The 13,422-nt window shown below is 40.3% G+C and overlaps 1 long non-coding RNA gene across 1 annotated transcript; it reads right to left on the bottom strand.

Annotated features, from left to right (window-relative positions):
- Positions 1-8,225: 8,225 nt before the first annotated feature.
- LOC309341688 lies at positions 8,226-11,995 on the bottom strand. The gene is made up of 3 exons (XR_014156534.1): positions 11,840-11,995; positions 9,414-9,470; positions 8,226-8,428 (listed from the first exon to the last, which is right to left on the bottom strand). It is a non-coding gene; the product is annotated as an uncharacterized lncRNA (long non-coding RNA).
- Positions 11,996-13,422: the final 1,427 nt, after the last annotated feature.

Here is a 13,422-nt window from a genome sequence, read left to right as displayed (position 1 = left end):
CTTACGAGTGCATGACTTGGGTCTCCATGCTCTAGCTGGAACAAAACGATGGCGCCTCTGGGCTCTGCCAGCAGATGATGGATGTCCACTTTATTAGGTCTATGGCTGACTGAATGCAACAAGATCAGCACAAGCCTAATTTACTCACCCTGTCAGCCGTAAAAAGGCATTACATAAGCAGCTGCCCAATGAGAGAGAAAAAGGAAATGGATCAATACATTGGAAACAGTTCCTGTACAAGTAGCTGTTTGGCAGACAGGCAAATTGTGTCCTTTGGTAGACCCAAAAGTCACGCAGTGGCTTTGGGTTCGAGAAATTGGCATGGCTGCAGTTGTAATATAAGCCACAGAGCATGGGCTCAGAAATACTCTGGAATATACAATCCAGAGCTTGGTAAATAAGGTAAAAATATTGTCTAAAATGCATAAGATGTTAGAATGGTACACTAAAGATGTAGAGGTTAAAGCGGTAATGATACACTGGGGAAAGGGATTTTGGCTATAATATTCAACTCTCTTCATGGGAGAAACTCTGGAGAGAGGATTTGAAATTTACGGCATGCAGTACATTGAAAGAAAACTATATGGAAATGATGTATAGATGGTATTTGACTCCCAGTAAATTAGCAAAGATGTATAAGAATACTTCAAATATGTGTTGGAAATGCAAGGAAAAAGAGGGCAATAGAAGCATGTTGGGAAATGATATATAATGAGTTGAAAAAGATCTTTAAAATAACATTTGTTAAAAAAAACCCATAAGCCTTTTTATTAGGAATTGTAGGTGCAGAGATACCAAGGGAGTACAAAAGATTGTTTATGTACGTGATGACAGCAGCCCTGATGCTTCTAGACCAAAGATGGAAGGAAGATAAAATACCTACAAAAGAAGAGAGGACAACAAAACTGTTGGGCTATGCAGAGATGGCCAAAATGACTGGAAAAACCAGAAATCACAATGTCAAAAACTTTAATAAAGACTGGGGAAAGTTTGTAATATATTTAAAAGAACACTGTAAACAGTTAAAAACATTAGCAGGATTGAAATAACACTTGCAATGTGAAGAGAACTATGGATTGAAATAGAATACTATGAAAAAATCAGAAGAAAACATGATACGCAGTGAAAAATGTTGACAAGAGGACTCCATGGAGGGGAGGATGGAAGTCTGTGAAGTCTGGAAGTCTGGTTCTGCCCCTCTGGTGCTATTTACCTGTTGCTCATAAAATACATTTACAGCTGCTGTTTTATGAATTTCATCAGCCATGACAGAAGCTGGACAAATGTACTGCGGTCTGGAAAGTAAAAGTTTCTCTTAAAAACAAATAGTGCAGGCAAGGGTGTGCAATTGTGCCATTAATTGTACTGTTAGCCAATCCATCTGTGCATGCAGTTGACCAGGAGATGGAATTGAATATTGCAGTTTTTACAATGCCTTTTTGCCTATTCGGCTTTTTACCCATTTTGTAGATCAATTAAGGGCTTTATGACCACTGTTTAATATTCATTTTAATGTATTCTAACCTTTTTTACTTTCACAACAGAATGTTAATTTTAAACTAATCTCAAACGCTGCCTTGTGAGGCGGGATAGATGAGATAAATAAATACACAAATAGAAGAACTTGCAGACTCTCAGCAATTAGGGACAGGCACTCTGTGCGTGCTCCAAGGCACTCATTCGCAAACATAAGCAGCAAGTGTAATCTGCCTATAGCATCATGAAAGAGCTGAAAATGCTTTGGCTACATATCAATTGAAATGTAGCATGCCAGGATCAAGGATTCACCCTGGACTTTTCCACAACTTAATAGCAGCAATGTTACTACTTGACTCTTCTGAGTGTAAACCAAAAGCCTAGGGCTTGCTGATCAGAAGGTTGGCGGTTCAAATCCCCGCGACGGGGTGATCTCCCGTTGTTTGGTCCCAGTTCCTGCCAACCTAGCAGTTCGAAAGCACATCAAAGTTCAAGTAGATAAATAGGTACCGCTCCGGTGGGAAGGTAAACGGCGTTTCCGTGTGCTGCTCTGGTTCGCCAGAAGCAGCTTAGTCATGCTGGCCACATGACCCGTAAGCTGTCTGCAGACAAACGCAGGCTCCCTCGGCCTATAGAGCGAGATGAGTGTCGTAACCCCAGAGTCATCCGCGACTGGACCTAATGGTCAGGGGTACTTTTACCTTTACCTTTATCTCTGAGAAGAGCATGGGTTTTTTATTTAATAAATTATTTATTTTTGGTTTTACATATTTAAGTTTACAATCGTACCACAAAACATCCAAAGTTACAAGATTCTTCCGAATTCTCCTGAATCTTCCCACACTCCCCTCCACAGGTTCTGTTATTAAACCTTTTCTACTGCATCTTTTTTTAAATAATCAGGGTTTTTTTTATAACTCCATTGTATCCGTAGTTCTCTTTACATTACAGGTGCTATTGTAGTCCTGCTAATGTTTTCAACTGCTTACAGTGGTTTTTAAGGTAAATTGTGTTTTTTTTCCATTCCTCATTAAAGTTTTTGTCTTTTTGGTTCCTGAGTTTTCTGGTCAGTGTTGACATTTCGGCATAGTCCAACAGCTTTACTTGCCATTCTTCTCTGGTAGGGACTATATCTTGTTTCCATCTCTGAGCTATCTGAGAAGAGCATAGGAAAGGCAGGGTGACTTAGCTGCAAATCACTCTTCCCTTATTCGAAAAACCAGAATTAGCAGTTACTATTATTTACCGGCAAGACGTGTGTCATGATAATAAGACCTATAAATATTACCCAGTGCAAAGCTCTTCCTTCTAAGGCCCTTGTTGATGAAAGCTGGACTACTAATAGGAACAACAAGGGGGCAAAGTCTAGCCCCTTCTACAACATTGTTCCCAAGCGCAGTGTTTTCTGTTTCTTCATAGGAAAGAATGGCAGACATCCTTCCAGCACACTTGGAAGGATGGTCGAACAGTCAACGGTGACCCTCGCGTCACTCTCTATGTGCCACGGTGAAGGGCGGTCTTCCCTTCCTCTGAGTTGCGTCCCAGCTCGCAATTTGTCCTGCAGAAATGTGACAGGCATTCGGTGGGGGCTGTTGAGAAATCAGCCAACTCTTAAGTTCCTACTATCATTTATTAAATTTATATATCACCTTTGTCCTGGGATCACAGGGTGGTTTAAGTTCCATTCATTGGGCCATGTTATAGGCTGGTTACAATATCATCAGTTACATGAAATGTTTAAAACAGACAGGAAAAATGACTTTTTGGACCGAAGTGCTGGAGATGCAAGGAGGTTGAGGGAATGTTTTTTCATATGTGATGGACTTGTAAAAACGTAAAAGAGTATTGGGAAATGATCCAAAATGAAATGAAAAAATTGTTTAAAAGTACCTTCCCAAAAAACCAGAGTCCTTTTTGTTGGGAATAATTCAGATGGAAATTCCCAGGTGTCAAAAAAGGTTATTTATGTATGCTACTACTGCGGCCCATGTTTTGATAGCCCCAAAATGGAAAACGAGCGAGGTCTCAGCTAAAGAAGAATGGCCCCTTAAGCTGATGGAATATGCCCATCTTGCAGACTTAACATATAGAATAAGAGAACAAGAAAAACATACGTTTAAAGAAGATTGGAAAATGTTTACTGTATAAATGGGTGGAAACTGTGTACAGTCGTACCTTGGTTTTTGAACAGCTTAATTCTCAAATGCCACAAATCCAGAAATGAATGTTCCGGTTTGCAAACTATTTCTGGAACATTCGACAAGGCTTCCATGGCTTCCAATTGAATTCAGGAGCTTCCTGCAGCCAATCAGAAGCCGTGCTTTGGTTTTCGAACGTTTTGTAAGTCAGACTTCTGGAACGGATTCCGTTTACTTTCAAGGTATGAATGTATGCTTGAAAACGCTGGCAGCATTAAGATAAATTTAACAGTGTAAATAAGTTTTGTTGGATGTAATAATGGAATACTGGATGGTTTAGTTTATGTAAAATATGCAGGGATTTATGGTATGTAAAACGAACCAAGGAAAGAGAAGAAGGGAAGTCATTGATATTGTAAGGCTGTTTAAATGAGTATTTAAAATTGTCAAACAGAAAATCTAATAAAAATTAGTGTGTGTGTGTTCCATTCATTGGTCATCTGAGTAAGATGGGGTGGAACGCACACACAGAGACACGGCTCCGAGTTGGCCTGCCACACCACGGAAATCAAAATGGCCGTGCAGTCGTGAGATCTGCCTGTTTGTGCTGCCACAGGGTGACCTGATTTCTCCACTTACACTTCGGTAAGGAGGACAGATGGCATTGTGCTTATGAGAGGATTATCACGCGGCAAATCCATGTTCTTATCCCTTGCCAGGCAGAAGGTGAGTCAAAGGGAAATTGTGAACTAAGCCTTCCCCCGCAACTGAAGGCAGTGACGGGAAACAAGGTTCAATGGTATGACTCATTAACAGAGATGTTTAGCTTTATTCCGACTGCTGCACTGAATTCTGGTTTCTGCAGTCGATTTTCAGGCCAGATTAAGTGGCTAAAGGCTTTTCGCAAATGTGCTCACACATGAAAACCAGCAAGAAAATACATAAACCTTGTATCAGTTGAAACCTGTGGTTCAACTGAAAAAAAAAAAAAAACAGTTGCAGCCAGAACAAATACAATGGCAAATACAATGAGAACAGTTCTCAAACGTAATCCGTTCCGGAAGACCATTCGAGTTCCGAAACATTCGACAACCGAGGCACAAAGGGCTGTCTGCAAGTTCAATGGAGAAAACTGAAAAACACACAGTGGAAGCCATTCGACTTCTGAGGCGTGTTTGAAAATAGAAGCATTTACTTCCAGGTTTTCGGTGTTTGGGTTCTGAAACGTTCGTCACCGGAGATGTTCGAGAACGGAGGTACCACAGTATGTCTGTGTTTCATGCTTGGCTCCTCCACTTTCCCAAACAGTAGAAAGTTCTAGAGACATTTCATGCAGGACCTTATTTCCCACAGAAGAGAAAAACAAGAGGGAAAGTGCAGCTCCACTAACTCCAAAAGTTGTTACTCCCATGCCTAGGACAGACCCTCCAAGTGTCCCTATTTTCCTGGGACAGCCCCAGATTTACAGAAGTCATCCCGGTTTCTGATCTGATCCCATAATGTTCTGCTTTTCCTTAGGATGTCCCTATTTCACTGGAGAAATGTTGGAAGGTATGGAGTTATCTGACCCCCGCACTATCTGAAGGCAGCCTTGTATAGGGAGGGTTTTTTAACGTTTAATGTTTTCATATGTTTTTATATATGTTGGAAGTCACCCAGAGTGGCTGGGGCAACCCGGTCATATGAGTGGGGTATAAATAGTACTGTTGTTGTGGTTCTTGTTAAATAGGAGATCCCAATTTTCATCAGAGAAATGTTGGAAGGTATGATAGGCTTGTAGGGTGTTTTTCATGATAGCTGTTTATTTACAAGTATACATAATATAAAGATATAATTTTTTTGTGAGGGAGGCACCAAGTACCCATACAGAGCAAAGCCACATTCTTTTTAGTTGAACACATGCATATTATTATTATTATTATTATTATTGTTATTATTATTATTATTATTATTATTATTATTATTATTATTTAGGACATCCGTATTTTCATTGGAGAAAAGTTGAAGGGCATGATAGGTTTGTAGGGTGCTTTTTATATTATTATTATTATTATTATTATTATTATTATTATTATTATTATTATATCACCCTATACCCGGAGGTCTCAGGGCAGTTCACAAAACAAAATCAAAATACCAAACCACAAAATACGTAATCAAAATAAAAACAACAACAGCCCAATAACCCCCCCCCCCCAAAAGAGCCACATTTTAAAAGGATGTCAATCAAATCATCCAAAGGCCTGGTGAAAAAGGAACGTTTTTGCCTGATGACTAAAGGTGTATAATGAAGGCACCAGGCAAACCTCCCTGGGGAGAGCATTCCATAGATGGGGAGCCACTGCAGAGAAGGCCCATTCTCGTGTTGCCGCCCTCTGGACCTCTCGTGGAGAAGGCACACAAAGAAGGGCCTCAGAAGATGATCAGGGTCTGGGTAGGTTCATATGTAAAGAGGCAGTCCTTGAGGTATTGCAGTCCCGAGCCATTTAAGGCTTTATAGCTTAAAACTAGCACTTTGAATTGGACCCGGAAACTAATTGGTAGCCAGTGCAGTCTGACCAAGATCATTCAATCTGCAAGCATGCCACAAATATGTTTGATGTAAAGTGGGTCAGGGCAATGGGGCTGCTCATACTTCTGGATTCAGCAGCCCTCTGCTGGTTAGTTTTTAAACTACTGTAATTGCTTAGCAATAATGGGAGCATATCGAAAGTTCACCCCACCCACACTATGAAATGAAAATGAGTGAATCATAAGTGCTTAAAGGCCATTCATTGCCGTGTAGAATTCCCCAGTACTGAAACTGCTTTGCTCAGAAGGAAATCTAATAAAAGGTCTGCAAACATGCCACAGTTGGAAGTAAGTCCTGGAACTTACTTTTGAGTAGACCTGCATTGTGTTACATACACCCTTGTGCAAATTAATTGAAACAAAGCATGTTTTCTATCTTACTCAAAACAAACACAAAAAGTCAGTTGATCATTATCGGAAGCCTTCAGCCAATAGAAGGAATGATGCGCGCACCACAATATATTGAGGTTCTACGAAAGAGAGTTATTCGAGCTGGAAAAGAAGTATCCTGGCGGTACTGGGATATTGCAGCAGGACCTAGCCCCCTGTCACACATCGAAAGTGGTGAAGGAATTCATGACAGAGCAGCAAGTACAGGTACTTGATTGGCCAGGGAATTCCACAGATGTAAATCCCATTGAGAATTTGTGGGCTATATGCAAAAGTCGCCTCTGTGCTGTAGACTGTACAATTATGGAGAAGCTCATTCAGGCACTGATTCACGTGTGGTACAGGGATCCGAAAATCAACAGTGACTGTTCAAAACTAGTAGACTCCATGCCTAACTGTGTTCAAATGTTGCTTAAAAATAGCGGAGGTCATATCCGTTACTAATGTACGTATATGTGAGTTTTGTACAATAAACTACACTGTTTGTTTCAATTAATTTGCACAAGGGTAAAAGAGAGCCAGGGTGGTACGGGGGGAAGGAATGGAGAAGAAATAGGGAGGGGTGAGTTCAATTCCCAATTTCCCATGAATGGCACTTAGGCTTTCCTAGTTTATTCAGGAGGAAGTCTCATTGAACTCAGTAGGACTGAATTCTGAGTATAGGATTGGTCGATAAAGGAGCTTGGTTCACTTATTCATTTTACTCTAAGCTACCTCCTAGAGTTGCCAGTGAAAATTAGATGGGGTAACCCCCTTGTATGCAGCCCTGAGCTCTTTGAAGGAAGCATAGGATAGAAATATGAAAATTAATTTAGTGAGACTGATTTCAGTGAGATGACCAGCCCTCTTAGTGGTGGCAGAGCAAAAGTTGATCGGTAAGAAAGGTCAGTAGCAACAGATCTTCACTGAACAAATTCCAAAATAAAACAAGAACCTCTGGATATACGGGCACAGTATTGTGCATTGGGCACAGATGCACGCCATCACCATTGGTTTGGGGGCTGTGCTCGGGCTCTCAACTGGCTCCCAGATTCACTGGCTGGGCCACTGGGGCATGAAGTGGCAAGACGTTATGCCCCTGATAATGACAGGAATTGAGAATTGAGGCCCCCGGACGCCTTGATCATCCAGTTGGGGGGAGATGATTTGGGCCAACACAAAAGAGTTGACTTAATGTGGGTAATAATAATAATAATTTATTTACCGTATTTTTCCAGGTATAATATGCCCCCTTGTATAAGACACCCCCTATTTTGGGGGACTCAGAGTCATCCACGACTGGACCTAATGGTCAGGGGTCCCTTTACCTTCTACTTGTTGCAATAAGGAATTGTGGCTTTGGGGCCAATATACTGGAATGTCACACTAAATTTCATTCATGTACATGTAGTGTGAAAAAACCACAAACTTCATGCGATGTTCCTACATCCCTATGTTCCCTTATGACTCCCCCATGAAAGCAGCAAGAAAAGGTTGCTTGCCACCATACGGGCCCCAAATTTCATCCCTTCACTCCCACAATTCTCTGGGGCTGCAAACAGATACAACCATGCACAATGTTGCGGAATGCAAATAACCTGCTGAAACTGAGTTTTTGGAACCCCCAGTTAGAAATCCAGATGTCAACGTCACTCAAGAATTCCCTGGGAATGGATGGAGAAAGTTTAATGAGGGGGTGAAGGTGGGAAGGGAGAGCTCAAAGCCATGTGCCCTTATGAAATTTGTTTGCCAAAATCTTCTGAAACTTTCACTTCAGTTGAGAGGAAGTGGTCCAACAGGAAGAGGTATGTGTGGATGTCTGGGTCTCTGACAAGGCACACAGTTGTGTCGCTTGGCACTTCTGGTATTAATATCTGTAAGACAAAGAGAGGAAGAATGTTCAACTGAAAGAATTTAGCATACATGTTAAGACATTTCTCCTCATGCTCTAGTTTAAGCCATCCTCCCTTAACTTAAAAAAGCTATAAATCTAGCTCTGGCCCTGTGTAGCAGAGAATAATTATTTCCCCTCTTCTGTATGACAGTCCTTCTGGAACTTGCAGAGCAACCTCAGTCTTTTCTTCTCCTGTTTCCAGAACTTATTTTCAGTCTTTCTTGTTCTTCCCTATTCCTGTTTGTCTAAATCCCATGATATGAAATGTTGAGGGGAATGACTTTTCATAAAGTAACTGATTTTATATAGATATAGATGAAACAGATATAGCTATAGATATATAGATACAGTGGTTAATAACTTAATTCGTTCTGGAGTTTTGTTCTTAAACTGGAAATGTTCTTAACCTGAGGTACCACTTTAGCTAATGAGGCCCCCCGCTGCCACCGCGGGATGGTATTTCCTATGCCATCCATATTGAAAATTTTATGAGTTAGGAAGCAACAAATGGCACGAGGCTTGGCTCCATGAACAAGTGGGTTGTGAGTGGCTGCTGCTTCCATTCTAGGTGCTAATAGCTTAAAAAAGTTCCCTTAGTTTCATATACAATTATACAAGGGATTATTATTATGACCAGAATGTAATTGAGATCAATAAGATTTTGGAACGCAGAAACAAAGAAAATAATCAAATCATCAATTCTAGCACGTGGGGGGGGGGCACCTTACCTAAATTATATAATTTGGTTAAATGATTGATATTGGTAATCATATTATAAATTGGTATTTTTATAATGAGGCTATTATTGGCTCATAACTGAAAATTAATAAAAAAATTATTATCACATTTTTAAAAAAGTTCCCTTAGTTTCATTCTAGTTTATGTCAGTAGGCATTTGGTGTAGTTTGCATTAAGGAATGCCTGGTGGACACCCATATCTTTGTTCATCATTAACAAAACCATACTTCTCTTGTGATGTGCAGTCTTCATTTTGTGGCAGCAAATTCTTCTACTTTTAGGACCTAGGGAATGATTTAAAAAATGTTGCCAATAAATATTGAGGGGAAATATAGAGATAGATAGATAATAAGTTGTGAAAGCATCAAACAGCACTTCAGACAAGTTTGTTCTGAATCCTGGTAGGGTGCAGTAAATAACTAAAATCATATACAGTGACTAACAGAACAGAAATTTTAAATTCTTACAGCAAAACTTTGCAGCTTCCACCTTGATCTAATAAGAATGATGCCGTTTCCAAGAGAGTGGTTCTAGAACTTTGGAGATGGAATGCAATTATTGATGAATCCTACAGGCTATAGAGCTGCTTGCTACAGAGAGGCCCAGAAATTCAACAATGCAGCAACAAGGGATAACTTCAGGATGGATATGCCAGACATGTTAAGCCTTGCATGGCCTCAGCCTGGAGGATAGAACCAACATTGCTTAGCTTCGGCAAATGAACCTGTCTGCTCATAGAGTCTAATGATCTACATGAAGGGTGGATCGCTATAAGATCCACTATCCTGTAATATTACATATGAGCCCGTTCTACTGATGAAGCCTAGGATGACGAAACAAGGCTAAGATTCTGGAAATCCTTGTCTTAGGCTCTGTGAAAGGATTCTGTGGAACTGTAACAACCCTGTAACTGTAACAAGTGGAATAGTCATTTACTGTATACATGTATGGACCTTATGCATGAACTGACTAGAGAATGAACTGATCCACTGGGTCTTCTGCTTTTTTCATTGAAATTTATAAGACTTACATTGAAATCTACAATTTGATACAATGAATAGTATAATATATTTATTCAAAAGTACAGCCGGTTACGTCTTGTGTGTTTATTACGTTTCACGTAACCATAGGTTTGTTGTTGTTGTTTTACTATGAATAACCAGCCAAGAATGAAAATCTGTAATGTACATAAAGAAAGATAAGGATGAAAGATTGGTGACAAACATCGCTCCCTCTGCGAGCAAACTTAGTCTTACAGAAGTACAGCAAATATTTATTTTTAAGGGGTTGCCTCTGGCACATGAAGCCAGCCAAATGAGGCCACAGAATTATGAGTTTCACTTGAGAAGAAAACTGGGTGATGGTTGGCAGGCTGGCAGGCACTCTGAAATGAGGGAACCTCTTAGGTTGTCAGGAGACATGGCAGCATTTTGTTGTTGCCGTTCCTATTTATGAAATAGCAAAAACAAAAACAACAAACAGGTGTTGTAGGGGTTAAATTCTAGCCTCATATCCTGAAGACTGCAGAAAGAAGCCCAGCAGTGTGGCCTGGAGAAATAGAGGATGCGTAGCTTTCCATGATTTTACTCAGATTGCCATCAGAAATGCATCAACACAACTAATTATTATTTTTTAAGTTTCTTAAGCTGTTTTCAGCGTATTTTAAATGCTCAAAACCCACCCTGGGAACCAAATTTTCAGAATATTCACTGGTGAAATAATAGTTCTTCATCTTTGGCAGTCTGAGGGCAATTCCCCCATTCCCCATGTTTTGGTTATTCTTTTCACACACATCTCTAGTTATTATGAGGTATACAAAAATAATCCCCATAAGTTATTTTCCAATATACTTCTCTTTGCTGTTTTCAGTCACTGGTGTGCTGCTTCCCCACAAGATTGTGTCCAAAGCAACTTGCAAGATAACAATTTTTTTAAAAGTACAATTCAGAATATAATGTGAAACACAGACCACCTGAATGAAACTCGTGGACCATTGGTGGTCTGTATACCACTGATTTTGTGAACCCCTAATATTAACAATTACATATATCAATCACAGAATCAATATAAAATTAAAGCACCTGGAACAAAAAATACAAGCAGACTAATCATTTTATGGCAACCATGAACAAATAATGGAGCAGACATTTGAATCTTGCCATAAGTTCCACCCTGTCCCCCATGCTAGAACCTGAAATGGCCTATTTGGGCATAGGATATTCATTTATTTAAAAATAGATAAATATTTATTTAATCTGAATATATTATAAAATATATTTCATAAGTATATTTAATATAAATATAAATTGCACTTTCATATAAAATATCATTCAGACTAAATAACACATTATGACATCTAACGCATCAGTAAGAGCTGCTTGGCAAAGGATCTCAGGTTTGAAAGGCCTGTGCGAATAATCAGACATCTAAAAATGAGCAAGTGCCGTATTGGCCCGACTATAAGCCGCACCCGCAAATAATCTGCACCTTTAAAATTCAAGACTTATTTGCTGGTGCGGCCCACCTCGTGGCACTACTGCCCTGATGGCAACAGAGCACTGGGTCAGAGAGACTTTTGGTGCAACCCGGCAAATAAGTCCTTGTGAAAATAAAGCCCTGCCAAGTGTTCCCAGCTGTGGAGTCCATAGCTTACCTGCACTTTCAGCCAAAAAGGTCCCGAGGCAGAGAATCAAGATGACTAGGAAGCCGAGAAGGTTCAAAACCTTCATGGTTCCACCCGGCTGCAGACTGACACCCAAAGAGACTCAGGCAGTCGTTGCTGTTCACCAACAGCGATGCAACGTTTATTTATCGGGGCGGCCCAGTATGATAAAACATGATTGCCGTGGGAGCCTCGGCCTTTGTACTGGTTTATTCAGGATTACAGATAGCCAACTCTTGCTCCCACGCTCAGAGCTGGATGTATGCCAATATATATATATCTATATCATAAAGCAGCTTCGCTGCTCAGATCGGGGATTTTGGGAGTAATAAATCAAACCCCGCTTCCCTGACAGGGAAGGCAGAAAGAGAGGGAGTCCTTGAGAGGGGAAAAGGTCTACTTGTTTCACAAGCCTGGAGACTTTTATAGGATTCAGGGAGGACAATTGCTTTCTCCAATCAGGTGTTTTGGACTACAATTCCCACAATCTCTGTCCCTTGACAGAGGGAGTGATGTTTTTCACCAATTTTTCATCCTTGATTATCCTTGATTATGTACATTATAGAAGCAGGACATTCCGGGATCACATCAGAAACCAGGACAGCCTCTGTCAATCCAGGACTCTCCCTGGAAAACAGGGACACTTGGAGGGTCTGAGATGTGTAACTTGGTGTCTGGGGACTTGTCCATTTATTCCATAGCAGTAGCCATACTTCAGCCCACCAGATATTTTGAACTGTAACTCGCACTGCCCCTTCATTTGGTTGTAAATATTAAGATTATACCAGCAAGAATGATTCTTTCGGGGGGGGGGAGATTTATATCAAGAATTACTGACTAGTGATTTAAATCAATTAGATTTCAGTCAAATCTACCCTGGTGACAAGCAACCCTATGTACATTGAAGCATGTGCAACACACAATCATCTAATGCCGGTGGGCTTTTTCCTCAGAAACTATTCCCACAATGGATCACTCCGGTAGAGTGAGAGTATTGTCATTATCATACTGGCCCAAATATAAGCCACACCCACAAATAAGCCGCACCTTTAAAATTCAAGGGGGGGAAGACAATACCCGAATATAAGCCTCTCCCTTAAAATTGGGTTACAGGCTAAAAATTGATGCGGTTGGTAGAACTGTAACTCCAACCAAATTTAAGCCTTTGATCTTGCAAGGCCGCAGAAGTTACCGTACAATCGCTAAAATCACAAAACTATATTAAGTTGCTACAATTCTGCAGGCACTCACACCGGTAAATGGCAAATGAACAGTCTCAAGCTTGCAAATCGGCAATAAAACCTTTTTTTTTGGGGGGGGGGGGTTTCCGCTATACCATATGTTTCAGCAGCGATATAGTAAAAGTCAATTTTTGTAAGGCTGTGAATTTGGAAAAGAGGTGCAGCTTATATTTGGGCCAATAAGGTATTTAATCAGAATTTTTACTGTGCATTATAGAATAGTACAACAGGTGACGGGGGGAGGGAAATGAACATAATATATTAATTTATTAAACCAACAAAAAAATATATATACGGTCTTAACATCTCCCCCAAATCTGTCACTCCTTACAG

This window comes from Podarcis erhardii (genome assembly GCF_964252035.2).
Source record: "Podarcis erhardii genome assembly, chromosome: 5".
In the NCBI taxonomy this organism is placed as follows: domain Eukaryota; kingdom Metazoa; phylum Chordata; class Lepidosauria; order Squamata; family Lacertidae; genus Podarcis; species Podarcis erhardii.
This window is presented reverse-complemented; position numbering and strand designations above follow the sequence as displayed.